At 38.5% G+C, this 27,671-nt stretch overlaps 1 protein-coding gene across 16 annotated transcripts in view; it reads left to right on the plus strand.

The window, feature by feature from the left end:
- The window catches only part of NAALADL2 (N-acetylated alpha-linked acidic dipeptidase like 2), a 438,404-nt gene that overhangs the window by 125,274 nt on the left and 285,459 nt on the right, over positions 1–27,671 (plus strand). The window contains exons 4-6 of one of the 16 annotated variants that reach the window (XM_080604232.1): positions 7,886–23,720; positions 24,994–25,159; positions 26,219–26,364. The exons of 12 other annotated variants lie outside the window; for them this stretch is intronic. The gene's annotated coding sequence lies outside the window, so the exon portion shown is untranslated. The remainder of the gene's footprint in view (positions 1–7,885; positions 23,721–24,993; positions 25,160–26,218; positions 26,365–27,671) is intronic. 3 more of the 16 variants (XM_080604230.1, XM_080604231.1, XM_080604233.1) reach the window with 3 other exon arrangements.

Below are 27,671 nucleotides of genomic sequence, written 5' to 3' on the forward strand. Positions count from 1 at the left end.
ATAAAAATGATTATTGTGCACTGCATGCATTAGGAACCATTAAACACTCATTAGGGCTCTGAAGTGTTAGTCATTAGGAGCCTGGCTGCAGTTGGCATACAACTTGTATCTTGCATGTTTTGCTTTGACACAATAACAACAGGGTAAATTAGGAATGGGAAGATCATAAGAGCAAAGAGGACAAAAATAGCAGTATTTTAAAATCCTTTTCTGGAGCAAAATGTTGTGGTTTTTTTCTTTTTTCTTTTTTTCTCTCCATGTTAAGAAACAGAAAGCTAATCCTACCAAAGATGTTCTTTTAAGTGCTCGTGGAAGAAATGGTACCGTAGGGACCCAACCATCGGCTATGGCTCAGCGTTAATGTGATAACTTAGATTAAAGTGGTGAAGCTGCACTGAATCACAGCTGAGTGGTGTGTCCCTTTAGGAAGGGCAAATCTGTGGTCTATAGTTTGTTGTTTGTTTTTTTTTCTATACAGAGTCTGAAGTGACATGCTTGGAACCTAACTGGGTTATCAGTGATCTGTTTTCATTTTAGTAATTCATCAGTGCATTAAGGCCCAGAGTTTGTGCTTTGTCAGGTCTTTGCTTGTGAAATCATGTTTCTGCCCCCTTTACGCTTCAGAGGTGCCTTCAGGAGAACCCAGCAGTCATCCTTGTCCAGGTTACTGCAAGTCAGTCTTGAAAACATTCAGATCTGTGAAAGTGAAGTCTTTGTTCCCCTTTTTGCCTTTCTCTGATTTTTCTTGAGTTGTGTTTTCAATCAGATTTAGGATTATGATGTCCAGTAAGTGTACCGATAAATAACGAACCTGTTCGTGTAACTTTAACAATGCAGGAATAATATTAAGACTACTAAAAAGTAGTTAGGACTGACGTTCGTGTGGCGGGTATAAAGTTGGTTCAAACTCCAGCATCTCTAGGCTGCTGCTATTCAAATACCTGCGAGACTGTTCAAAGGTCACTGTGGGTTGTTCTGTGCCTGAGAAATGTTTTGTGTGCTGGGTACACAGCATTACACAGAGTTTTATTCAGGAGGTGCTGATAACAGACCTGATTTGCCAGTTTGCTTGTTGCTGGATCATGTTTCCTGCTTTGCTGTGTAGAAATGGGTCTAATTCACTCCAATTTAAATGTTAATGATCCTCTTTCTTGAAGGTAAGGGAAGCATGCACAACCAGTCCAAAAATAAAGATTCATCCTCTTGATGATCCTAGTAATAATTTTATATCTAAGAATCCCCACTAATTACTTGTTTTCCTATTTGGCTTTAAACTATTTGTTATATTGACAATATTTTAAAGTCATTGATCAAAGATTGGAATATTTCAGACTTGTTCTGACAATCTAGCTGCTTATTTGAAGAATGCCATTGTTTACTTTTCTTACTGTCATCAGTTTTTTACTAGCTTCATAACGGTTGTGGAAGCTTCAAAGTGTTTTAGGAATTTTGGAGGTGGAAATGTCAGTGTGTTATCACGTAGTGAAGTTTTATCATATGCTCTATTTGGAAAATTTTGATTATCTATAGTTACATAATGGTACGTTTTAGTACCTTTAATTAAATTGTAATGATTAAAAACTGTGTGCTACTCTAATACAAAACAATCCTTGTCTTGATGAGCTTCCTTTCTAAATACATATTTTAGGCAGGAGAATCAGGTATAAGTGGTACAAACAAATGGGTGGAAGAAAAAAAGAAAAAAAAGAAACACCGACAAGCCTGTGTATTGTTAGAAAATCATTAGGGCTTTGGAGGTGTCTGATCGTTCCCCAGCTGAGAGAGCGGCAGTGCCCTGCCCAGAGCGCTCGTTCAGCAGTGCCAGTTGTGAGTGTGATGGGGTTGGGACGAATGTGAGCATGCTGTCAACATGCAAACATGAAGGCGGCCTGCAGGTTACTGCAAGGGAGATGCATTTTGACTGTTTTTCTGGATTGTTGTGATTACCAGGCTCTGCCGCGTGCGTTAAACAAAATACAGCCGCAGAACTGATGCTGGAGGTGAATGGCAATCAGCACCAGTTATGTTTTTAAAATCTTGAGGGCAGGCTGGCTTCTCTTTCCAGTAAAGAAGTTAACGAGAAAGTAACTGTTCTGTTCTTTAAAATGTTCACAAAATTACTGATGTTACATTTGAAGTGGTTGTTGGTGCCTGGAAAGAAGTGGGGGGTTAGGCTGGCTTCAAAGTCACGTCCCCTTCTTGTCAGTCACATAATGAAGAGCAGAAATGATTTACCCTCTGCATCCAGAAATCATGCTGGATAAAATTAGATGAATGCAAATATGAATGCAAGTAATTTACTCTGTCAGGGCTCTCATGTACCTTTTGTGTTTTTCCAGCGTGCTGTGGGAAAATCTCTCATAATTTTGCTTTTGCAACCTTGTGCTTATTTTGTAATGCAGAGGAAAGTTATTCCCTCTCTTTTGGGGTCTGTTGAAGCATCATAGTGGTTTGTAACTTCCAGTCACTTAAGAGGGCTAATTGTTTAGTGATGGGACTGGGTAGGCCTCTTTGGTGGTTGGACTTGGTGATCTGGAAGGTCTTTCCAACCTACACGATTCTACAGTTCTAATTCTTCAATAGGCAGGTGCAGATCTCTAGTCTTGTATGCAGGACTATAAAGTAAGCTGCATGCTCTAAATTAAGTGAATGTGGATATTACAGAAAACGCAACATGTATTCTGAATCTAGGAAAATGTCTGTTTTCTTTTAAAATGAAAGTACTGTTTCTGTTTATGATAACATCTGGGGCTGCCATTAGTTTTTATTTGGTTATTCGAATACTTTTTATAGGCAAAGGCAATAAGGCACTAAAACTGCTACAATTACATCACCACATTTGTTGCTAGGAATATCATTTATTGGTTTTGGGTTAGGTGTCCTAATTACTTGATTGTTGTATCTTGGAATTGGGTGAAAGTCTTCTCGTTTTTGTGGCATTCCAAATGTGATTAATATCAGCAAAAAATATTGAAGTCATTAGCCCTTGGTGCTCAAAATTTTATTTTTTTGCCAAGATAGAAAAATGTGTCAATAATAAAACAATTTTCGTTTCAAATGAGTGCTCATAAATATGTAGAAATTAAACAGCTATGAATTGTTGTATGAATTTTAATGGGATGGTATGGTTACCGCATTATGTAAAGGAAATAAATGGCATAAATTGCAGTAGCATATTAATTCACATCTTTTTCCTCTAACTAATGTCATATGTGCTGGTTGTATCTGTGTGCAGCCTAGACAATTCATTGCTACACACATTGTGTATCTTTCCCTACAACACTGAAATGCATCCATTACTGAACTGGAATATGGAAGCATTTTTGGTAGTGCTGTTCCAAGCCACAGCGCTGCTTCGGAGAGGCAGAAGAAGTCTGCTCTGTCTAGTAGACAGTGTAGGAGAAGCAACATAACAAAGTACCAACCCATTAATGCTGAACTGGCATGACTGGGATTTCCCATTACCCTTTAACTACATTAAATTTTTCAGGAAATTAATTAAATGTTAATGTATAAAGTAAGTAAGTAATGATCTGTGTTTTATTTTGCATCTTTCTTGTTGAAAGGGATGAAGTGGTGTTATTTCTTTTTCTATTTTGGTGGTAAGGATAGAGCATTCTGTGCAGTCAGTGTGAATTTGTGGATAATGATAGAAAACATATTACACCACTTGTAATAGACACCATCAGACAGGAATCTTGTTTGTTCCTCTAAAATCTATGATCAGAGCAAATTGTGGTGTTCAATGACAGAATAGGGCAGTGGGTATAGCCAGGCATGTATTCAGGATAGAAAGGTCAGTCATAGCTGTTCAAAAAAAATAAAATAAAAAAAATAAATCATCACTCAAGTGTAAGCTGCAGAAATAGTCAGAAGGCTACAGAAAAGCCTATTTGCTGAATTGTGCAGATAATTGTTTCTGGCCAGCTACAGTGACTTTCTTTAGCTGTGTGGGGAAAACAGGCTCACAGCAGAGTCCTGCTGAGCTTCAGATAGGCAGGTGCTCGTAGGGAGAAGGTAGAAAGGAACAGAAGTAGCTTTAAGTCTCATTTCCAGCAGAGGCGTGTTCGACCTGGCGGCTGCAGGCTCCAAGTCAGCGGACTGTGTGCTGAGGATCTGTGAGGGTAACAAAGAAAATCCAAACTTGTGCCAGTTGGCCTAAACTCCCTATGCAAGAGTCCGGACTACCAGGAGGAGAACTTCAAGGACCAATAAACTGAAACCCCCTGAGCTAGAATCCAAGTGCCCAGGCCCATCCTTGGTTTGAATTGCTGGCAGATTAATTACAAATAACTGATTGAATACTAGATTAGTTCCCTACCAACGTTTTAATTAACTGTGATTAAAATTTTAAGTTTAGATTGCACTTTGTACTGATGGCTTCCTACAAAGTTTTATTGCTTCTACACGATGCCGTGCTTTTTTGATTAAAAATTTTAATTTCCTGTCAAATGGAAAGCCCAGAAAGAAATCTGTCCAGCTGCTTTTTTATTTTAGCCATTTTTGATGGGAAAATTAGGCTTTGAAAGGTATCTGAATTTTGCAAAAAGCAGAACCTAGATTCTCTAGTGTATTCAAATATGCACAAATGGGCACTGTAGAGCAGGTAGCTGAAAATCAAACATTGTTTCACAGCTATAAAAGGATATCACACAGTCGTTGTACAAGATCCTTTCAGAACTGATTTCATTAAAGTATTAACTCAAGACAGAATTTCAGATCGTTCCTAATTTCAAAGGTAGTTAAAATAATTTGTTAGAAATTGAGTCTAAGCACTGATCTATGGATTTGAATCAGTAACTTGCTGAAGTCAGGAGACTCAATGGTTTTGCTAACTTTTCAGGTACTGCCTGGAAATAAACCTTCGTAGTTTCTCACACATCTGAGAAAATATCAACCCGTGATTTTTCTGTTGACTAGTAAACAAAAATTTGTCCCCAGATGTATTGCTTTTGAAGTACAAACTATTCATTTACCTCCCATCCACCTTGAACAATTCAATACAGCTGCCAAGCTGGGAAGCACCGAGTCTGCTGCCAGCTTGTCTTTTTCCCCCCCCCTTCTTTTTTTTTTTTTTTTTTTTTTTACCCCCGTCCTCCGCCTTGGTGCTGGGTAGGACGGTGACCCAGGGGAGGGAGGCAGGGGCTGGGGCTGGAGGGGAGAAGAATTGGTGGGGTGAGGATGTGTTTAAAGCCCTTTCATCTCCTACTGCGTCCATTATGGTGCATAAAGGAAATAGCATTGCTGTGTGTTTGTGCTCTGAAATTCATGTGTCTGCCTTCCTTGGCAGATGGTAAACCCTTGTACGGTAGGTCTAGCTGCCTGCAAGTTGTATGGACAAAGGTGTTATGAAATGCAATATCAGGTAGCGACCCGTGAACAGTTCATGTGGAAGCCGTGCCTAGCTGCGAGGCCAGGTACGTCCTGCACCAGGCAGTGGCAAAGATACCAGGTCACTCAGGGTTCATTGATATGTCTCCGTATCACTTCACGTCATATGATGTCAGCATCCCTTTGAAAATTGCCAAGACAAATTTCTTTCAATTAAATGCAAATTTACATAGTGCAGGAAGCAGAGCCACTGGACGTATTTTCCAAAAATAATTATTCTTTCTTCTAGATATGCTTATAGGAGGAGTCTTTCTCACTTGAGAAAAACTTGCAGTATCCTTCTGATGTGCTGTTTAAAACCAGATGTGTGTTCTTTGTAGATGTTCATTGAGCAAGACCAATAATCGGCTTTGAAGTCAGTGGCGTAAAGGCATTTGTTTATTCTTGCAGCAATTTTCAGATATTTCATTGATTCCTGGTATTTTTGACACATGTTCTCTAATGCCTTCTGCCCAGATTCCAGCTAACTTCTTGTATCAAAACCACTCTTCCTCCTTATCCTCTTAATTTCCTCTATGCAAATTGTAACCCATAGAAGAATAACAAACATACAGAAGAGTCGAGTAAAACAAATCTACAAAGAAAATCTGTTCGTAAATGGGAGACTTAAAATAGACTTTAGAAAAGAGAGTATTTTTCATTATGCTGGTGCCTATTTTTGTGTTTCCTGAAATGGCTAGAACTAATATCAAAGATTACATGCAGTATCAGTAGGCTTGTGGGGTTTGTTTTTAGAAAAGAAAAAGCTCTGCAGCTTAGAGATAAAATGTAATGTAGTAGTTGCTAAGGTAACTGCATGTTTTTGTGAATAGTGGAACAAATTAGGTGAGCAAAACATCTGTAAATTGTCAATAGATAGGTTAGAGCTGCCCTTGAGCTGCAGAAATTAACCTCTTTGGACCTGCCAGTGAAGCCAAAGAAGGGGAAGGAGGAATGGTCATGCTTATCAGTTTATAAAGCTTGTACTCCTGTGAATGCTGTCACCTCTTCCCAGAGGACAGCCGTGGTGGTGGTAATGGGTCCTCAAAGGATCTGTGAGCGGAGATGAGTCCAGCCTGTGTGCAAACATGAAAAGTGACTGCTTTTATTCAGTCCTGAGTGACGCTGTGGATTTGTTTGTCCGCTCCTCTAGATGTGCTAGTCTTATCTCCTGGCTCTGGTGACTGATCTGGGGCTCTGCAGGTAATCCCGGAGCAAGATGAGCTGAGCAGTTCTGCTTTGAAGGCTGGGACCCAGTGGTGGTTGCTGTACCTGGCTGGATGAGGACTGGTGTGTGCCCTGAGGAGTGTCAGAAATGGCCAGTTCTCATCTTCAGCTTATGCTGGCAGTGTTGCCTGGTCGAGTATGCTCCTAAAAACAAAATGCAGATTTGGTCACCTGCACAGACACCGGTATGGACAGAGCATCCCTAGCCCCATACATACAGTGCTCTGCTGAGAGCACACAGCATCTGAGTGCGTATAAAATTCCCTTTACTTAACCTCACACTTTTACAGCTACGAGTAGATGAAACCTAGACGTTGCCAGCTGTTTTCTGTGCAGGACCAGCTAGCTCTTTGCCAGCTACTAGTGGCCAGCAGGACATGGTTTGTAAGGGGCTGAAACAACATTTACAGGATGAAAGCCTGATGCTGTTTGGCTGTGGTCAGGATGTTACGTGACTGCTTTTAAATGGTGATGGCTTGTGACTCCAGTAAAATCCAGCCCAGTTCTACAGAGAGGTGGGTATGATTTTACTAGGGAAGAGAAGACTATTGATTCTTCTCGAGTACATCAGAGGCTAAAGCCTAAAAATGAGAACAGTAAGAATAGCAAATACCTTAATGGTTCTAAATCCTTTAACGATCAGAACGATAGGCCTCGTTGCCATTCAGAGCAGATGTTATTTTCCAGAAGGAAGTCACCAAGTATGTCTGGATCTAGGCTTTTCGATTTGTTTTTTTTTCTCTGCTAGTGTTTTCAGTGCCTTATGAACAAGATAAACTTTATGTATTCACAGAAGCGTTCAGGTGCATATGTATACACAAATGCTAAAGCTTCAGAGCAAGGTCTTTATCCCTCCAGTGATTTTGTTTGTACGCTTTTCTAAGCATCTAGCTCTGTGCTTAAAAAAGACCTTTCTGGCTTTCTTCTGGTGGTTCGACTTCCACAATTCGAACCGAAGGTGTCTCTATAAGCAAGTAAGCTGCAGTCATCTGAGTCTTCCTAAATCGAAAGGACTAGAAGGGAGGTCTTTTTGCATCCTGGGCTCTTGGGGTTAATTGTCCAAACTGCAGAATCATCCGAGTTTGGCCTGGCACAGCAGGATTGTCATTTTCTGCCTCAGACAGGAACAGAGGAAATTTGGGGATGAGAGTAATCTGAAATGAAGAAGGAAAGTCTTGTATAATTCATCTTCACTGTTAGTCCTTTATAAGCATAAACTTCTTCATTGTCTGGTATGAGAGGTGGGGGGAAACACCAAGACATTGTGAACTGTGTTTTTTTCTTCTAGGTAGAAGGAAGATAAAAACCCTACAAAATATCTTAACAGGCTCTTAGAAATACCCACGCATCTTCTAGGACTTGAGAATGGACTCTGGCCCTGCAGATTTTAAAATAGCACAACTGTAAGGAAATAAAGTTATATGTGAAGGTATACTGGATTTGGTTCAACCCTGTTAGTGTGCCAGTTTAAACCTGTAGTTTTAACAGGTAATTTAAAATGGCTTTGCAGAAGATGATTGTTATGATTTGGGCTTGCAAAAGCAGAAGTTACAGCATGATTTTGCTGCTGAAATATCATTGTGGAATTTGTTGGGAATGGTAGAGAAGACTGAAGGAAAAAAGTTACTGTGATTGGAGCACAGTTGATTTATGCACGCAGATGTAGTTGTGCTGCACATTTTAACAATGAAGATGGAGATGTGAACGTTGCTTTGAACACGCGGTCAGTCATCCTCACCTTACAGGGCAGGATTAAAGCCTTCTCCATAGGCACAAAGCATGCAGCTGCCTGCACGGGAGAGCCGAGGCACAGGGAGCTCTACGAGCAGTTTCATCGAGCTCCCATTGCACTGACGGCAGCTTGGCCAGGGCAGCACCAGAGGCTCAGGCTGGCTCCTTTCCTCCCACCCCCAGAAGCTCTGAGTAAGCCGTAGCGCCCCCACCAAGTGCAGCCCCATTGCTTGGCACGAGAGCAGCTTCTGCTTGGTCGTGCTCTTAACGTCTCAGGAGTCATCGCTGTTCTGCGGGTGAGTAGGTACCAGGAGAGCTGCACCTAATGAGGGTTAGATTTAGCCTAATCTGAACACACAACTTCTTTATTCAAAAGATCTTAATTGCGTGATGCAGCAGATGCTTTATTGCTAGTGAGTCAGAGTCTTAGTTAAGAAAAGAAATAAGTATGTATTAACTTCATTTAAGTCCGTGACAGTAATTACCAATTAGTCATGAGTAAACCAGTTGTAGAATTTCGTTATTTGTTATAGTTTTGAATTACAATTGCAAAGATTCATACCGTTTTTAATTTTTTTATTTTTTTAAGCTTTATTTTAGGAAACTCCTGTAATTGCAATTATTGAATAATTTTAATGCCGAAATTTTTAAAGCACTTGAAAATCTTCATTACTGTGTTCTGTATTTAATAGTGCAAAGTGACTTTCGCTAATAAGGCTTGGCGCTACAGGTCGTTAAACTATTTGTTGAATCTGCCTAATTCAGGAATTAGGAAGGAAAAAAAGAACTTCCAATTGAGAAACAAGACGCAGATGGAACTACATGAGCTTTGGGTTTGTTGGTCCACACACAGAATCAAGATACTCTGCAAAGAGCATCTACACAGAAAGGGAGAAATATTTTGAAATTAGGTAGGTAGTATTTTATAGAGGATTGTTTGGTCTTCGAGTATAGACTCTGCACAGATGAAAGAAAGCTATTTGTACCAGCTTGGGACAGCTCCCCCACTTCATTCCTTCTAGCTCACTTATTGCTAGAATCTCATTTTGGACACGCTTTCAAGTCTAACCACCTGTGTTCAGAATTGGAGCATGGGAGCCGTAAAGATCTTACGAAAGTGAAAACCATGTTCATCTGACATCACTTGCTTCCATTCCCATGGTGCTTTCCACTTCATCTAACTAACTTTTGGTGTCTCTTCAAGCTAGTTGCAATCAGAATTGCTTGAATTTTAGACTGAGATTGAAGACCATATAAGAAGCAATACTTTACTAGTAGGGGACCTCATGCAGCCCCATCAATTTTCATCTTCACTTTTGAAAAAGTGAGAAGAGGAGATGCTGAGAGCTCTCCCATGGAGGGTAGGACTTCAGGCAGTATGTTTGGGGAAAAAAAAAAAACACAGGCAGATGAAGAAACAAAACTGTTTCCTGCAGCTCTTAGGTTTTATTGTTTTAGGTGGTAAGTGCTTATTATGTACAGTTCAAAACTGCACATTCCAGATCTCTGTGCCATGTAGTATGCACTTCCAAATAGCATTAACGGAGTGGAGAGATAAATGTGTTCATAAAATATGGATCTTTATAAATATATTATGGTTTGCTTTCTCTTTTAAAACACATTTATCCAGAGAATTTACTTTCATGACATCCTTTTTCTCCCAGTGAGAACAGATTTTTCCTCTCTAGTCCTTCCTTAACAGCAATGGTTTGCTTTCTTTTCAGTCCCTACGCTCCTTACCCCAGTTGTTCTGTTGTTAAGCATTCCTCAGTTTCCTTCTGAAAATCTCTTAATTAAAAGCCATGAACCTTTAATTATTCTATAATTCCAGCAGCCTCTCTTGAGGAGATAAATCCTGTCGGTTCACGGCAAATGTTGACACCTGCATAATTTCTACAGTCTTTTGGATGAACGGTGATTATTTCTGCAGAGAACAATCTCTAGGCTTTATTGGAAAACTGTTCATGATATCGGCCCCTAGCAGGAGGATCCAGGCTGTTAATAGCTGTCAATCTTAAACACATTTGGAGCCTGTTCAGAATATGCACTTTTAGCCTATTAAACAGAATGTATGATTTTAAATGAAACCTTGCCATGTATATGGCAAAACTTATTCAGAAGAGTCTGACCTAAAAGGTGCAATTGAAATCAATAATTTCCTTTTTTCTTTTCTACCTTATTGTAAAGTCTATTTGAGATATGTAAGGGGAAAAGTAGAGTTGGTCAAACATTAGGATTTAGACAGAAATTTAAAAAGGAAATTCTGTTGTGTTTTTTTTTTTTTTGTGTACTTAATTGGCATTTCAATAATTCACGGAATCAAAGGGAAAGACAGGTGGGACAAACCCACTGCCCCTGAAAATGTGGCAGAACGATCATGCACTGAGGTGCTAAATATAAAAGACGTGGGTGGAGGGATGGATGGAAAGGGAAGGTGTTTCTATGCCTGATGACAAGGTGCTGTGATAGCAAAGGAAGGAGTAACAGATATATCTCTCTCAAAATTGTATACAGTACGTTACACTGTAAGGGAATGTGTGGTTTGTTTTCCCTTTGTAGGCAGGCTGTAACTGCTGAAGTGCCTGGAAGTTCTTTGGGTCAGGCAGATTTTTCTTGGCTTCTAGTATGTAAAAAAAAAAAAAAAAAAAAAAAAAAAAAAAAAAAAAAAAAAAAAAAAAACAGGCCATTAGCCAGAGACATGATAATCATGACAGCAAATTGGAAAAGATAGCAATTATAAGAGAATGCAGATGAGTAGCTGTGCATTTAAACCATAGTGAGAATCCGGGCAGTTTCTGACAAACAGGAAAAATAAATTTGAGATGTTTGTTGGCAACGTAAACTAGAACAAATTCTGGGAAAAATAACTTTGTTTTTGAAACTCATTTTTTATAATTAAGAATATGAAAGCAGAGAAAGAGATACTTGGTAATATTGGAGGTGGGCAGGATTTCAGAGAATTTAACAGTAACTGTGTCCTTTCATCCTTAACTGTAAGAGTAGTATTTTCTAACAAAAACACTATTTGAGGTGGAGCCATAGTGTTTATGAAGGTTAAAGCACAGGAAAAGTTGATTTTGTTTGAATGTAATGTACTGAAAAAGGGATGTTCTTAATGTCTGAATCGGCTGCTGGTTAGGTTCAGATTGAATAAAGTATGTACGCTTCTGTTTTTCTCTTTATAAAGGGGTTCACAGGCAGTAACAGCAAGGGCATGTTCTGATTCTGGAGTGATGTTCCTGGAAATGCATTTTACTTATTAGTAATTGGAAAATGGGAATGATCCAGTAGTATTAATTTATTGACAGGCTGACATTCTATGGCTGATCATTTTGTATTGTTGAGATATATTTAAAAATAGCTGAAGAACTTGTGCTAATAAGGCACACCTGAAATAGCTTTCCAAAAGACACAGAAAGCTGGTGCCTTTTTGCTCACCATACCGTATGCATTTGGAGGCAAGAATCGGACCCTGGATTCAGGATGCTGTGTGCTGTGAATGCAAGCATCAAGTGGTTTAGAATAAGCTCTTGTAGACTGATAGTTATTGCAGACGTATGTTCAAGAGCGGTGATGCACATATGTGGAGTCTGACATCAGTTTTTAATCATCAGTTTGATTCTAAAAGCTGAGACAAACAGGTCTACGTGTTGTGAATCTACTGTGTAACTGGACTTCTAATTGCGTATGCTCCTGGGATTTTAACAGTTGCCATACCTCCAAATCACTCGCTAAAAACATAGCGCTAAGTGGAGATCAAGATAGGGCTGTGCAGCCCTTGGAAGGAAGGGAAGACTGCTTTTAGCTGCAACTGTGGTGTTGTTTGTGTTGATGTCTGTATGTTGCTGATACCGAGGGTTACGTACAGCATTGAGAGATTTTGTTGGTAATGGAGGCCCAAGCAACTTGATGGCCAGGGAGTAGCAACTGTTAGGATATTTAGCACATATGCTTAATAAACTGTATGGCTATGCAAAGTAAATGGCATTCTTAAGAGAAATAACTCTGGATGATAATTTAAAGGAGATTTTAGTGTAAAAGGATATATCACTTAGAATGCCAAAATGCGGTATTAAATTCAGAATTTCCTCTTTAACTGCTGAAAATTCAGAGACACCCTGTTGCCTCTCCACTGTTTAATGGCTATCAGTGCCTGAGCTGTTACATTCAGATGCAGTTTTACAGTACATCTTACAGTGTATCACCTATTTATATTAATACCTTCCTACTACAACGTGAAACCCAGCTCCTTTCTAATCAAACATTCAGTTACAGGCAGCCTACTGAAAAGATTAATGAAATGCAGACTTCATTAGCCGTAGTTGAACATATAATTTGACTATTGAAGTTACTACTACTGCTCATCTCAACCCACACCTTTGACCACGGGAATTTAATGTGTTTGATCTGTCAGAGTGCTTAAAGAGGATAATTGGCCAACGCAGAGTATAAGAACATCCTGAGCGAGGTGGTACCGCATGTGCCACGAGGAAGGTCGGAGGAACAGTTGCCCAGTGACACGCATCCTTTTCCTCTTCGCTCTGCGGTCCTTTTGACCGGGTTGCGGGTAGAAGCATGCGTCAGATGGCATCGGTGGCCTGTGCTGATGCGCAGCATGGTGCGTGCTCAGCAAACATCCGCCCCCCAGCACGCAATTATGTGTTAGTCAGGTGAACCCACGCACTGCCAAGGAGAATTTAGAGGGCTTAGAAGAAAAGCAGTCAGACTGCTGTTTTAGTTTTTCCCATGCAAAATTTATAGGAATAACCCGAATATGGCCTTCCAGTAGGAACAGCAATTTGTTGTTTAAATACTGATCCAAGTAAGAAATAGTTGCATTGTAGCATAGATTTTTATTTTTTATTATTCTCTAGACAATACAGATCTCCTTCAAAGATGCATGCAAGCCTGTGTGGCAATCCTCGCTCGTTGTTCTTTTATACTTCCAGGTCCTAATGAAAATAGACTAGAGCAGTAAATCGCTGTTCTGTCTCCTTCTGACTTGCCTTCTGGTTTGTGCATTCTCAGTCCAGACTTTTTAATAAAATGGATTTATGTGGCGAGGCTGTCTGTAGGTGCATGTTTTTGTGTTTAGCAGTAGTGAGAGCGAGCTCACGGCTTGCTCAGGAAAAGGAGCCCAACAGCAGGTGGAGCAATGAACTATTTACATCGCTGTTCTGACATTGCATGTGCTTCTTTATTTCTTACTTGCTCTGTCTCCTTTCCCCAGGCTGTTCTGATCAATTGTCAAACATCTGCCTGCCAAAAAAAAAACCAAAAACAAAACCTTTACCTTCTCTGTTTGGAAGATTTTGTTATTTCAGTTGTAGGAAACTTGCCAGCTCTTGTAGAAATGGAAGGAGAAGGGGCGTAAATTCTAACAGCTATTGATTAATAACAGATGTATGTTCAACGGGATGGAAGATAACTGCTCTTTCCAGGGCTGTGATGGACAGGGCGGTTGCTTTTTCCTGTTTCCTCAGGAGCAGTGCGGGGCACCTGTGCGTGGCTGTGGTGGATGTTACCCGAGCATTCCCACTGACAGCATGGCAGTGAGCATGGACCCAGGTCTCTGCTGCCAGTCATGTCCCTACTCCTGCTGCTGCTTCCTCCTGCCTTTCTGCAGCAGCAAACAGCCATTTCAGAAGGATGCTTTTTCCCCTGTTTCCTTTCTTTTCTTTCTTTGTGCGGGCTGACTTGAATTGATGTATGTTCCTAGAAAAGAACAGATCCTAGAAAAATCAGCCCAACAGGCACAGTCTCTTTATCAATTACTCTGCTTAATGTTGAAAGTATCCAGCAGAGTGTATAATCCAGTGTTTCAGTCTATTAGTAAATCAGTGTAATCCAAAGCAGACATATAAACTGCACAGAGACAACGTGGGGAACAGGATCTTTAAAGCCAATAGCATCAGCCAGCGCTTAAGAACTTATAATGAAAAGTACTGCTAAGAGAGTAAACCAAAGGCTGGTTTGCTTTTTAGTGTCATTGTGAATAAAAGGGTCTCCGCTTTTATAGACAACATCATGAAAAAGTACCGCTGGCCTACCGTAGTGCTATTGTGATTTTGTGTGCCTTGGCTATGTGTAGTTAGGTAGGTACCTCTACTAAGACGGAGAGGAAAAATACAAAGAGGCAAAAGAAGAGATTGATAGTAGAACTAGCAGGGAGCCTCACAAAACAGAGTAATTCCTAATCTGCTCGCAGAGGAATCCTGAAGCGTTTCAGATGCTATCTGCAGAACACAGGCAGTAAGATTGGTTCAGGTTTTTGTACTCTTCTTTGTGCTTGTCTTGTACAAGTCATTGTTGCTTGGTAGGTTTTTTTTTTTTTTTGACATGTATTTGATCCATTTGGTTATTTGCTTTTGGATGGAGAAATCTGCATTTATTTTTAAAGGTTCTCTGACACTTTTCATCCCTGTTGTGTCCTGGTATTTCTCTTCAATTTCACACTGAGCTTATACATAACTACACTTTAGTATTAGAGCAGACTTCTTCATACGAAGGCCACATCACTTGCAGAGCATTTGAACTTTCATGAGCCATATAGGAACAACTAGCTGGACACTTACCTTTGGCAGCTTGACAGGCATTTTCCTGGGTTAGCAATAGGGACTAAACTAACATACAGGTTATCTTCTGTCAGGAAGTATTGTTTTTTTTGGTTTGATTTTGTGTTGGGCTCAGCACCCCCAGCAATAGCCAGTGGCCCAGCATTGCAGTGAAATCAGAAGGGCTGGATACTCTCAGGGCATTCAGGCCCAGGTAAGACAAGCTAGTAATCACTGCAAGCATTCAGTGAATCAAATGTTTTTTCAAACTTACAAAGGACGAATATAATCCAGATGGCAAGTAGCTATTTGAAATCCATCTCGTCACTGCGTGGTGTGGGTTGCATGGCATTTTTTGTTTGTTTTTTTTCACTATTGCATACTTGAAAACCATATATAAAGATGCCTGACTGCTGCTGGGTTACTGCACCCCAGAGGAAAGACATAAAAAAGAATATCTGATCAGCCTCTGAATCTGTTTTTGACCACATTCCTTGCCAGCTTCACTTCTGATAAGTGTGCTTCCTCGGGAGCTGCTGCAGCAGCCCCAGGTACGGAGGCTGAGTCGCGGTGCTCCCGGCTGACAGGCCTGTGCGTGAGGGGAGGCCACGCAGGGACGGAGAAGTAAATTTGTTCATCTCATCAGTCACATTAAAATTACATAAGTATTGATATTACAACTTCTAAATTTCAGTGACAGTGCAGCTGAAAGAAATGCCTGCAAGCAGCAAGAAGCTAATTTAATTAAATATTTAAGCATTCAACTTAACCTTCTGATGTTGCCCTTAGATTTGGGCCCTGTGCACTTGTTGCTGGCCAGAGACTGCACTTTTGCTACCAGTGAAAAGTTGACTGGAAAGTCAAGAACCACTCAATCCCTCACACTTCTGCTGCTGAAAGTGAAGTTCTTCTCTTTAAATGTGAAAATAATATAGAGAACAGAAATACAAAAAAGAATTTAATTTGACACATCACAGCCTGTACAGGATTATTTTCAAGCCTGGTACCGTTTTAAAGAATTTTCCTTGTGACTAGAAGCTGAGGAAATAACAGTGGTTGTCAGAGTTTAGACAAAGATAAATATTAATGAAATAGTTACTAAAAGCTACAGTAAAGCCTCCTTGGAAATTCAGTCACATTCGTTCCCTCAGTACGTGGGAGCTATTTTGTCATCCATGCAGTACCTCACTGTTCTGGGGAAACATAACTATGCTTTGCAGTGCAGGTTTCAAGAAATGTCTGTCATATGTAACTTGGTCTTCTCTAACTCATTATGTAGAAATAACTCCCTCAATGAATTTTCAAAATTCTAAAATTATTTTAAATTGTATGTATTGGTCACAAACGTTTATTCTGTTTTAGAATACACATCAGTGCAGATGGTATAAAACTCTTAGGTATTTTCCATTCATGTACTTAAAAGTAGCATTATGCATGTCATGAAAATAATTGCATTACCTTTACATTTTTGGGCTTAACTATCTTTGAATGCCTCCTGAGAGCTTTCTCATAAGTGTCATCCCACCCGGGCTCCAGCCTGGTATTGTTTAAAAAGTGCTGCCCTATTGTCGATCGCTCAGGTTCTTCACTGTGTTTTTCCTTCTCAGCATATCCATATCTGTACTTTGAAGTTGCATTGTGTTAACTTAAGACGTTGTCTTCTGATCTTTTACAAAGAAATAATAATGAAAATAGTTAAGTCTTCCTGATTCCAGCTCCTCAGGCTAAACCGCCTGCTAGCTGCCATTACCTGAGGCTTTCAATCACTTGTATTTTCCCATACCGCCAACCATCAAAGGAAGTATATTAAATGCTACTCTGTATTAATGATTAATTGTAAAGTGTAATGTAGTTTCTAGCTTTTCTTCTCTTGCTTAGAGATTCAGGCATCTTTGCCTGTTTATTTGTTTAGAAATTTTGACTTTTTTGAATAAAAACACAATTATTTTCAGAAAATTCCTATGTAACAAAGTCAAAGTTTTCATCTGGTTTCGGTCAAAATTCCATCCAAAACGTGAGTTTTTTCTAAAAGGAGTAATTTTTTAATCCCGTGGGATGTCTTGTTTATGTAATAAATATGTGATATCTTTTTTGAGAATGTAAGCAGTGTATATTTGCTTACAGTTCAGTGTACTCAATCAAAACACACTTTCTTTGTAGGCTGATTCTGGCTGTATCCTTGACTCTGCTTCTCTGGGTTTGATTTGCCTTTTTTTTCCCCTTCCATTGTCCTCCCCTCTCCCTTGAACACACACATCCCTCAAATAAAGCCTCTTTGTGCACACAGTTAACAGTATTGACAAGCCTGTGTTTTGGGCAGAGATGTGTCCCTTGTACTTTGAGAATGCTGTCATTTCAGCTACCTCCTTCACGATGAGACCAAGCAGTGCCTTCTCAAGTACGGTGGTTAAAAATCTCCCCATTAAACTTCAGGGGAATTTCCTGCAGAATGCAATAGTACTCTTGGTTGTTTTATTTGCACAAATTAAGAGATAACCACTAGGTTTAGAAAAGTCAGGGTTTTTTATTTATCACTTTGAAGCATGTGAAATGCCATTAACTGAAGGAATAAAAATACAAATATATGATTTTATCAGTACAACTAAACATGAAATAAAAAGTGCTTGTTGATAGCAATATAGAGGGAAAGCAGCAAACTACAATTAAAAAAAATGTCAGTTTTATCAAGTAAAACACACGTCAAAAGTTTGTGGTATTTTTACATCCTAAGATCTCATTCTAAGACACTTACATAGAGATAGGATAAGTAGTACCATAACTGTATGCAGACCTGAATTTAATTTACTGCATTTACATCTTTCATCCACTCATCACCGAGAAATTGGTCCAACTTCCATGTAGTTGTGGTGAATTCAGGTTTTAGAGATAATTACTTTGCCATTCTAGAGATGAAATCGAATGGTGAGGAACTCTGAACTTAAATTGTAACCTGCCTTGCCGCTGAATGTTGCAAGTCTTTGGAGTGAGAAATTTTATCCTTTTTTTTTTTTTGTCCAGGTTTTATAAATTTCCTCAGAAGCTTTATCTCAAAACTAAAACAATACTGGAACAATACTTCCCAGAACTGGAAAGTTTTTTATGTTTGTTTGTATTTTAATTCTTCCTTGGAAAGAATCCCCACCACAAAGTTGCAATTCTTGCAATGAAAGCTTTTTTGATATCATATATATTTTTGCTGTACAAAAATTCTCAATAATTTGTAAAAACTTAGTCATCTTTTGGAAAGTCTGACTGTTTTCATGGGATTCAAGATGTCCTCTGTAGTTCTAAAGTTGTTTTAAATTCACCTAAAAATAATAATTAAAAACAAAACAAACAAACAAAAACACCATAAAACTCTCCAGGAGCATAAAGGTAAAACTTTTTTCTTAACAATCGCATATACATGTTTTTCATTTGTCTACAGATTTTAATACTAACTGCAAGAACAGGAAGCTAAGTTTCGCAAATGTTTTTAATAATGTATTGAATCAATTTTGAACCAAAAGGCTGCCTCTGTTGGAAATTTTTAGCATTATAGCATTCAATTCTACTAATGTCCGTTATAGCTACGTTTTACAGCACACAAGGCTTTTACTAAAATAAGCATTTTTCTAATACTCTTGTGAAGTATAGCATTTCAGTATGCCGTGTAGAGCATTGTGCTTTCCGATATTTATGCTTTTGTATTTATATTTATTCTGCTTCAGTCTTCCATCTTTTGCCGTTATGACAGAGGTTATCACCGTTATGCAGATTGTGGTAAGATTTGTGTGTGCATTTCTCTTTTCTCTCTCTCATTTGCTTTCTCTAGCAGTCAGAACTTCTATAGAATAGCTTGTTTGTGCCTTAATTCTGGAAAGTTGGTATTGTTGCATTTAGGAGGAAGTTTTCATTTCTACATTTAATTTTCTCCAAAGCTGGTTTGTGTTGGCTGTACCTGATGCTTCACAAGCCATGTTATTTCTTAGTTCTCCTATTGGTTTACAGTGTTGCAGTTTGGTACCGTCCTTTTGGTTTTATCCGGTGTTGTAGAGGAGTAACCTAGAAAACAGTCAATGGTAGGTCAGCTTCTTACAATTTCTCCCATTCTGACGGTGCACAGTAGCCTCAGTGTTGCTGGAGAGACATATCAGATCTGAACAGCCGAGCAGCACTCACTGAGCATCTTCTCATTGTCGGCAGTGTTGTATGAGCTTTTGGTTTTAGTCTGTCTTGACAAGCTTTTGCTTTTCCTTCTGTTTTTGTCACTGCTGAGCCTTTCTTTCTTGAATATACTCATTACTCTGTTCATGACAAATTGAATTAAGAATTTTTGCTAAGGCCAGACTTGTAATGGTGTCTAAAAATAATTTCAAGACCAACAGTGTAATGTCTTTCAGTAATTGTTAAATATGAATGAACTGACTAGGCTAAAATAAGAATCAGGCCAATTAAACCTCTGTTTGAGGATAGTGAAGCTTGTAATTAGAGATGCACAGGAAATGTTTCTCTCTCACTCCCCATCACTTTCCTCCTTTATTTTTTTCCCCCACAAGGCAACAGAAAGTGAAGGGAGGGAGGGCCCCTCGAAGAGCTGAATGCTCAAGCGTGATAACGCTTACTTGGGAAACAAGCAGTTTCCCCAGATTGTGTAACCTTATAGTGAGGCTTTTAGAATGTTTTTCTGTGAAAATTATTATTTTCTGAAAAACCAGTGAAAAGTAATGTTTTCTTAGAAAATATTAATAATGCACTATTTGTGGTGGTGGAGAGGGGATGTTAAGTGCCCTATTCAGTGTTTTGAAGACCTACAATTAGGAAATGTGACCATAAGTGCTCAGCAGGGCTTCTTCTCAGTTGTACCAGCAATACGTGTGGAAGCCTTAATTTAAAAATAAAAATGATTTGTTCCTTTGATAAATTTTTATTCCTCATTAACTGGGTGAGAAATTGCATTATAAACAACATTGTAGATGTCCTGTATCCTCCAGCTGCAGCTCAGGGTGGAGCACAATCTAGCATAGAGTTGTGGGGCCACCTGTGTACATAGAGAGCCTGGAGAGGGTTGTGCATGGAGAGGCAGAGATACCTGCAAATGAGGGGTTTTGTGGCTTTATCAACTTCGGTCTTCAGTGTCCTAGATTTTCGAATAGGTGAAAAACTATTTGATATCATAGGGTGACCTTTTTGTTGTTGTTTTTTTTTAATTATTATTATTTTTAAATGCACTTATATTACAGTAATTTATAACTAGTTTCTGAAGAGAGCAGACTCAATTGGGGGCGACTTCCTAAAATGAAAGTCTCTAAGAACCAGTTCCCTTCGTACAGGGGAAGCTATGAGCTCTTGTGAAATGTAGGTTACAAGCACCAACAGGGCTACGTGAAGCTATTTCTTATTCTCCACTAGGTCTTTTAATCTTGCACTTCTTGCATCTAACCCACTTTTATCTCAAAGATTGTCATTTTTGTAGTACCATATCTGTATGGAGACTTGTAAACTTAGTCCAACTGAAAGTTTTTGGGTAGTCTGTTTTGGTGCTGTTTCCTTTTCTCTTGATTTAGGGAAACACAGGTGTTCTAAAGGAAGGTGTTCTAAAACTGATACTGAATAAGATGTTGGATGAAGGGAATAGTATAAGAAAAAATCTTCAAAAGTAGATGCCTATAAATTCAGGGTGCACAAAGATCATGTTTACGAAGTGATTAAATTTGCAGAACTCAGTTTCAGTTCTCAGTGTTCAGCTGTGAGCACATGGGTGGTGCAGTTGTCTAATGTGAATTTAGAAGTGTATGTATATATTTTAAATAATGTTTACACTGACTGACTTTTCTCAATATGTATAGATTCTGAATCTTCAAAGTTTTGTTGCTCCTAGATTTTGTCACAGCAGTTTCTAGTGTCTTGAATGTGTCTTAATTGGCTCCCAGACGTGAGAACAAAACGGGCCCTGTATTTCCATGTTCTGTACAAAACATGGACATTTGCAGTAAAATCGTTTGAGCATATTGGTTGTGAACCCTATATGCTGTATCTTTATTATATCAGATCATTTTTTTACAGTCAGTGAGAACTTCATATGAAAAGTTTTGGGAATCCAGTGTTGATGTATGTTTTCTGTTCACAAAGAGAAATAAAACCCAGTGGGACTTTGTGCAGTTTCCCCTGAATTGCTTGCATTATAGACAGAGGAGTGAGATTGAAAGATGGTGCAAACGACAGCAATGCATTTATAATATATCCTTGTTTGTTTATGGCATTTTATCATGGCACCAAAATAAGGATGAAAGATTGGGAAATGAAGAAGGGGATTCTGGTGATACTAAATTAATGATTCTAAATTCTATTCATGTAAATAGGTTTCTCAGGCTTTGTATTGTTTTTTATTCATATTCCAGATCACCTCTATTTTATTATTTATTAACCATAGGTTAATAAAACCTTGGGTCTTCTTTTTTTTGGCAGCCACCATTAGCATTCCAAGAGAAGTATATGATATCCTTGTCTTCTGAACGTGTCATTAGTACAAAAGCCTTAACAGAGCAAATGGAGAGATTACTTCTAACTTGAGATTACCTTCTCCTAGTCAGCTACTGCTAAAGCTGTTTTTACACCTTTAAATATTGTTCACTTAATGAAAATTCACAGTAACAGAAGAAAGGTGAATGGTTTTGATGTAAAAAATAATATACATATATATATACACACGCTGCTATATATATACACTCTACTAAAATAAATATTTTAATATTACTAATACTAATACTACTAAAATAAATGTTTTATGAACTTGTGTCATATGAAGCCTTGGGAAATCTTGTGCTCATGAATGCTTTCACAAATTATGTTTATCTGGTATGTGCACAGGAACAAATTATTATTATTATTTGTCTTCAGGGTATCTGAGAGTGGGACTGTTTTTGCCAGTTCATTTTGAGCTAAGAAATATATCAATAGCGCTTGAGACTTTGCAAGGTCACTTCAAATGGGTAGAGTTGTATGAAATTTCTTGTTGAGACTTGAAAGTGGATGAAATTCAAGTAGTTTTATCCCTTCAGTGTGATGTGAATTTCTTACTAGTTCAGGATAAGTAAATAAAAAGACTAGTAGAAGTGTCACAGAAGTGATTAAAATTTTCTTCCAGGTTTTGCTGTTACAGAAAGGGAAAGAAAACCATAGTTTTGGAAAAAAGGAAAGTAAAGACCAATTACATTTAGCTAAAATTGGCACTTTCCTTTTTACCTCTTTCCCCACAGAAAAAGTGTTAGAGTTACATTCTGTTGAATGAGTTGTTCAGAAAATATGAGAGTTAAATATCTGAGCCAGTTACATGAAGCTTAATTACAGCATTATATGTTGGATGCTTTCCAATGCTAGCAGCAATGTCCCTGTCCCTCCCCGCTGCAACTCAGGAACCTGTAAAACACAATATTGAGTCATTTTGAATTTTAGTATATGTATCTTTTTCTGGTTCTGGAGATGGTGCAATTCTTAGGAGGTTTTCTCACTTCTCATCTTCACGTTTCAAAACCAGGGAGATGATCACTGTGAAATAGCGGATTTGGTAAGTTTTTATAGTCTCAAAAAGTTTTTGAGATTTTTCATGGTACTTACAAGTTCTAGTGTTTTAAGCAATGACAACAGAAGCAAAACCATGCAGCTATGAGTAATTTGCCATTTCCCAATAACTTTCCAAACAGATTCCAGTGGGTTTGTCATAACTTTCACAATGACTTTGAAGAGTATTCAAATGTACCTCTCATGTTGAAACACTGTTAGACTTAGGTTTCCCACACATCAGCCAGGAGTGTGTCCTAGTTAGTCCTCTGCAGGGCATTCCCAGACTGATGTGTGAGAATTTGGTGGTTAAACCACTCCTGTTTCTCCCATGCGCCTGCCAAACCAGTTGTTTTAGCTATCAACTTTCTCTTTTAATCTTTGCTGTCTTGGTTATCCGCATGTATTAAAAAATGCATGTTATTAACTCAGATGATGACAGAAGTACTGAACACAAACTTGTCTAAACTGGGTATGTAATTTGAAATTTGTAGGGGGAATTTTCAAGTGGAAGCAAGTTCTCCACCAATAGTATTGTAGGTTCTGTTAGCTTTTCAATCCATATTTGAAAATACAACTTTTATATTTTCTTTTCAATCCTGTGCCAGAGGGCCTTTTTAATACAAATAGCGTTACACTTAATTTATTACCAATCAGGAAATAAGACTTAAAGGGAACACCATGTAAGTGGAATCTACCTTACATACAGCCCACAAAAAACTCTCAGTACAAACGCAAGACCTATAGTAGAAGACCAAATGCTACAACTGTAGTACATATTATAATGCCATAAGGAAAGAGCAAGAAAGCAAGGCCATTGCTCTGGTTATTTGCAGTAGAAGCACGTTATGTAGTTTTCAACCCGTCTAGGAGTGGACAATGGAGATGGCAAAAGAGAAGAGATGTCAATGCCCTCTGCAAGTCTTGAGACACATGTTTCTTCCCTATGGCATTGACCATATCAATACATGTCAAAGGCTAATTCTTAATGAGCAATCACCAAGACTCCCTGCAGCTGTGGGGAGCTTTCTCATTGTGTTCATGCAGGGCTGTTTTTAGTTTGGGGGGTGATGAATAAAAGCTTTACTGATTAGAGATCTTGGAGAAAACCACTGCTAGTGAAGGTACACTGAGCTAGAGCTATCAATCCTTATGTAGAAGAGCAGATGCCACAGTTTCAGTTTAGACACTGAAGGAAACTGCCAATCATTTCAGCATTATTGAAGGGCTTTCTTTGCCTCTCAACCCATGTTATTGCATCTCGATGCCTGTGGAGTACATCGACTGCCTCTTTGCAAAGTAATGTAGTAGATTTAGTCCTTAAAGTAGATGCCTTGTTCAAGCTGTGGGTGAAGCTTTTTTAGGGTTTTGAGAATGGTAAGGATGAGGGAAGATCTTATTTCCAATAGTTCATTCCAGTTGTGTTTGTGAGTTGGCTTTAGCTCAGATTTGGCAATTGTTTTCAGCCATTGTTGGGTAAAACTGCAAATCTATAAATCCATATCTACGGTTGTTAAAGCTAAAAATACTTTATACTTCCCTTGTGGATTTGATAAAACTACTCTTACAGTCTCTCTTGCTTGCAAACTATATAATTAACTTAGTTTGTGTGATCAGCTTTCTTTAATATTCTTTAAAATCACTGTAAAATAACAGACATAGGAGTAGTAATCATAGAAATAATGGGGAATTACAATTCCTGTGTTTTAGCTAATGTATACTTAATTTGGTGATATATCTTTGAAATGTTAGGAGTCTTTTTTTATCAACTTTAGATATTAAATGGAGAACTTGTCCTTTAAAATGAGTGTTGGGGGATAATAGGGGTAGCAATACAGGAAACTATATAATATATGCTCAAGAAGCAGTGAGAAAAACAATAGGGCCACAGGTAGTACTCAATTCTTGAAGGTTCATTTCTACATTATTAAACTAAGCATGAGACTAGGCTAAAGTGCAATTTAAACATAATTAATCTCAAATAAATACTTAGTAGCAGCATAATCTATGCAAATCTATGTAAATAGGTAGTTATGGTGAATTAGAATGTAATAGTACTGAATGGACTACTCAGGATTTCATTAACTAAAAAGACTGAAGACCCTCTTTACCAAGAAAAAATACCCTTCTTTCTATACCGGTTGATTTAGGTTGTTAATTTGAGAAGCTAATCATTTTGGACCATTAATCATCATAATTAGAGACAGATTTGGTGAGCTTTAGTGCATTTTCAACTAGACTAATAGTTGTGTAATCCAATGTTTATTAGTATAAACAAAGTAAATTAGAAACATGCTACTATAAAAAGGCAAAAACTTCAGGAACTTTCCGTGATCCTCCCAAATTCCATTAATTTAACAATGATATGTTGTTCTTGGTAGTTTGCTTGCTCTGATCTGTTTCGTTCTGCACTCGTAGTGCCACAGTTCAGCCCAGATGCACAGAAAACTGTGCCATGGTCTTTAACTGTGCTTACAGTTTCGTAATCCACACAGACTGATATTTGGGTGGAGAAGTGAGTAGAGAGAGCTTATCAGCCATTGGTAGCCGTACATTTTTATTTTGTACGTAGTCCCATGAGTAAGCTCATGTCCTTCATTCATCTGGAGGCTTTGAGCCAGGATTGCCAGCACATCGAAGACTTGACGTGTATGGAGACTCCCACCCCGGCGTGGCACAGCAGCTTGCCTGCGAGAACAGAAACGCCGTGTACAGCCATGTCTCTGTGCTGCTCACAGGTAGGGGGGAGTGAATTTTTAGTCTGCTCAAGGTGTGAAAGCTAAGTCTCCATTTCTAGCTTTGCTTCGGAGAGAAGGTGGCATGTGATGGAGTAGTGAAGTGGACAGAGGTTTTCCCACACTCTGAGTGTTTCATATTTGTTCCTTTCCTGAGGCCTTTGCGAGTGTGGGTTTTCCCACTCTGGGGTTCGCATGTCAGATTAACACTTGGTTGTAGCAAGATGTTCACATGCCTGGACTCCTGCTTAACCTTTCCCTGGGGTTTGGGCGCAAGTTCTGGGGGTCTGTGTATGCACGTGTGCATGTGAAACAGATCTTTCCACGGGCTTTTATTGGCCTTGCATGCTGAAGCACCTTTACTGAGTCATGTGGGAAGTTAAGGGGAAAAAATGAACATCAGATTTCTTAGGATTTAGAATCGGTTTCTCATTATAAACCTTATGTTTCAACACTTACTGAAATGCATGGTTCCTCTGATGCCCTGCTTGAGCCATGGGGATTCAAATTCTGGTTTTTCTCTTGCAAAGTTCTCGTTTTAAAAATAGGAATAAAATAATGCAAGTTTCACAAGGTTGGAAGATTCCTAGTGCCTGAAGAGTCAAAACTAAAATAAAATGGAAATCTATGTGCATGTAGCAGCTGGGGGAAATCTACAAGTATGTTCATGTCGCTTTCCCTACTTCCTCCTCCAAAAATCACTACCCAAACTGATGCACAAATCTGAAAGAGTTGTCTGCCCTTCATTCTTTAAAGTATCTTTTTTTTTTCTTTTAAAAAATCCCTTTGCCCCCCCCCCCCAAATTGAAGGGTTCTTTTTTTTACGGGGTGGTTCTTGACATCTTCTCACCTTTTTTTTTTTTTTTTTTGGATATACATGCTTAGCTCTGTATTGAAAATGACATTGCAAATCTAAATACTATTAGAAAACTTCAGAACTCACTTGGGAGGAAGAAGTGTAAGGAAAGCAACTGCCGTATTCATGGCATTTGAATAGTAGTTTCTTATGATGCAAAATAGTAGACGGCGGTAATAAAGAAAATAATTTCCTATCCAATCCAGCCTCCTTCTTTTAAATCACCTGACAAAAATATCACGAAGATGTAGTTGCGTGACATGTGCTCGTCAGTCACTCCAGTTATTCCGCAGCAGCTTTCCAGCGAGCAAGTTATGAAATATGACCGGCTTTCCAGTGGAAGCTCCTTAGGGTAGGTGGTTTCAGTTTTGCCTCCCTTGATTTGAGTAAGGCAGGCCTGTTTGCAGTCATGAATTCTTGTGGAGCATGCCTTCACATGCAACTTTTTCATACCTTTTTGGATCGTCTTAAAAGAAAGAAATACCTGTACTTGACCTACTTAATCTATGTAATTATTTTACTTTGCTAGGGTGTATGCACATCTTATTCTCATCTCCATATTTTTTTCCAGCTTGGCAGTTGTTTCGTAAGTTGTTAAAAATACCATCTGGCTGGTAATGGGAACTTGGGCTTAGCATTTCTGTTGTTACAATTACTGGCCAGAACAATAGAGGCAGAAATCAGACTACTGCTTTACAAAGTCAAAGCTCAAACACTGCTTCCTCAGAAATCCTATTGGCTTAATTTAGATCTTTTTAACAGCAATTACTAAAGCAAACTTACTGAGTCCTGCTGAAAGTGAGCAAAATGTCAGTGGTTGTTGGTTCTAGTTAAAGAACACCCATTTCTCAATAACGAAAGCTTCATGGTGCAGCGTCTTTTAATTTATGAATTTATTAAGAGACTTAGATCTGTCTTGAGACTGTCTTGTATTTTTCTTTTTTTTTGTAACATCAGTTTTACATGTTTCTTCTTTTCTGAATCAAAAGCAACAATATTATTTAAAGCTCCAGAGTTTGCCATTGACTGTTTCTGAATCAAATTGCATCCAAGTAGGGTTAAATAAAGAGGATGCAGTTCTGTAAAATCCTGTATACTGTAATCAAACAAAACTTTCATTAAAATATAACTACTTTTTAGGTATGCAGACTCTAATGGTATCTAGTGATTTGGTTATAGCACTTTTGACCCTGGTGTTTTGCTTCACATTTTTCTTCTAAATGTTGCTTTCATAAAGTTGCCCTAATATATTCTTTCCTCTGTTTTTGAAAGTGTCGCTTTGCCCCTTAGCTATCATAGGGAAACAGCTGTGATTTAAGACATCAGCCTTGCTATTAACATCAAGTGGCTGCATAACAACTATGAATCATTTTTATGAATGTGTTCTGACTAAATCATAGGACTCATTAGGTGTGGATGGATGGGTATCTGAGAAAGTGATATAGGTAATAGGCTGTCTTCTAAGATAATGAAAAAGTTTTCACCTTCACTTTTCTTTATATGCTTTGCCCTAGGAATGGTCGCTTTCTAATACAAATAGTTGCAAACACACAGCTGAAAATGAGTCTATCATTTTAAAGCCAGTCATATTCACAAGAAAAATTCATATGATTGAGCGATAATTATTCACAATAGGGACTTCTGTGGCAGCGTATTTTA

The sequence above is a fragment of the Anser brachyrhynchus genome (genome assembly GCF_964034855.1).
Source record: "Anser brachyrhynchus genome assembly, chromosome: 9".
Taxonomy (NCBI): domain Eukaryota; kingdom Metazoa; phylum Chordata; class Aves; order Anseriformes; family Anatidae; genus Anser; species Anser brachyrhynchus.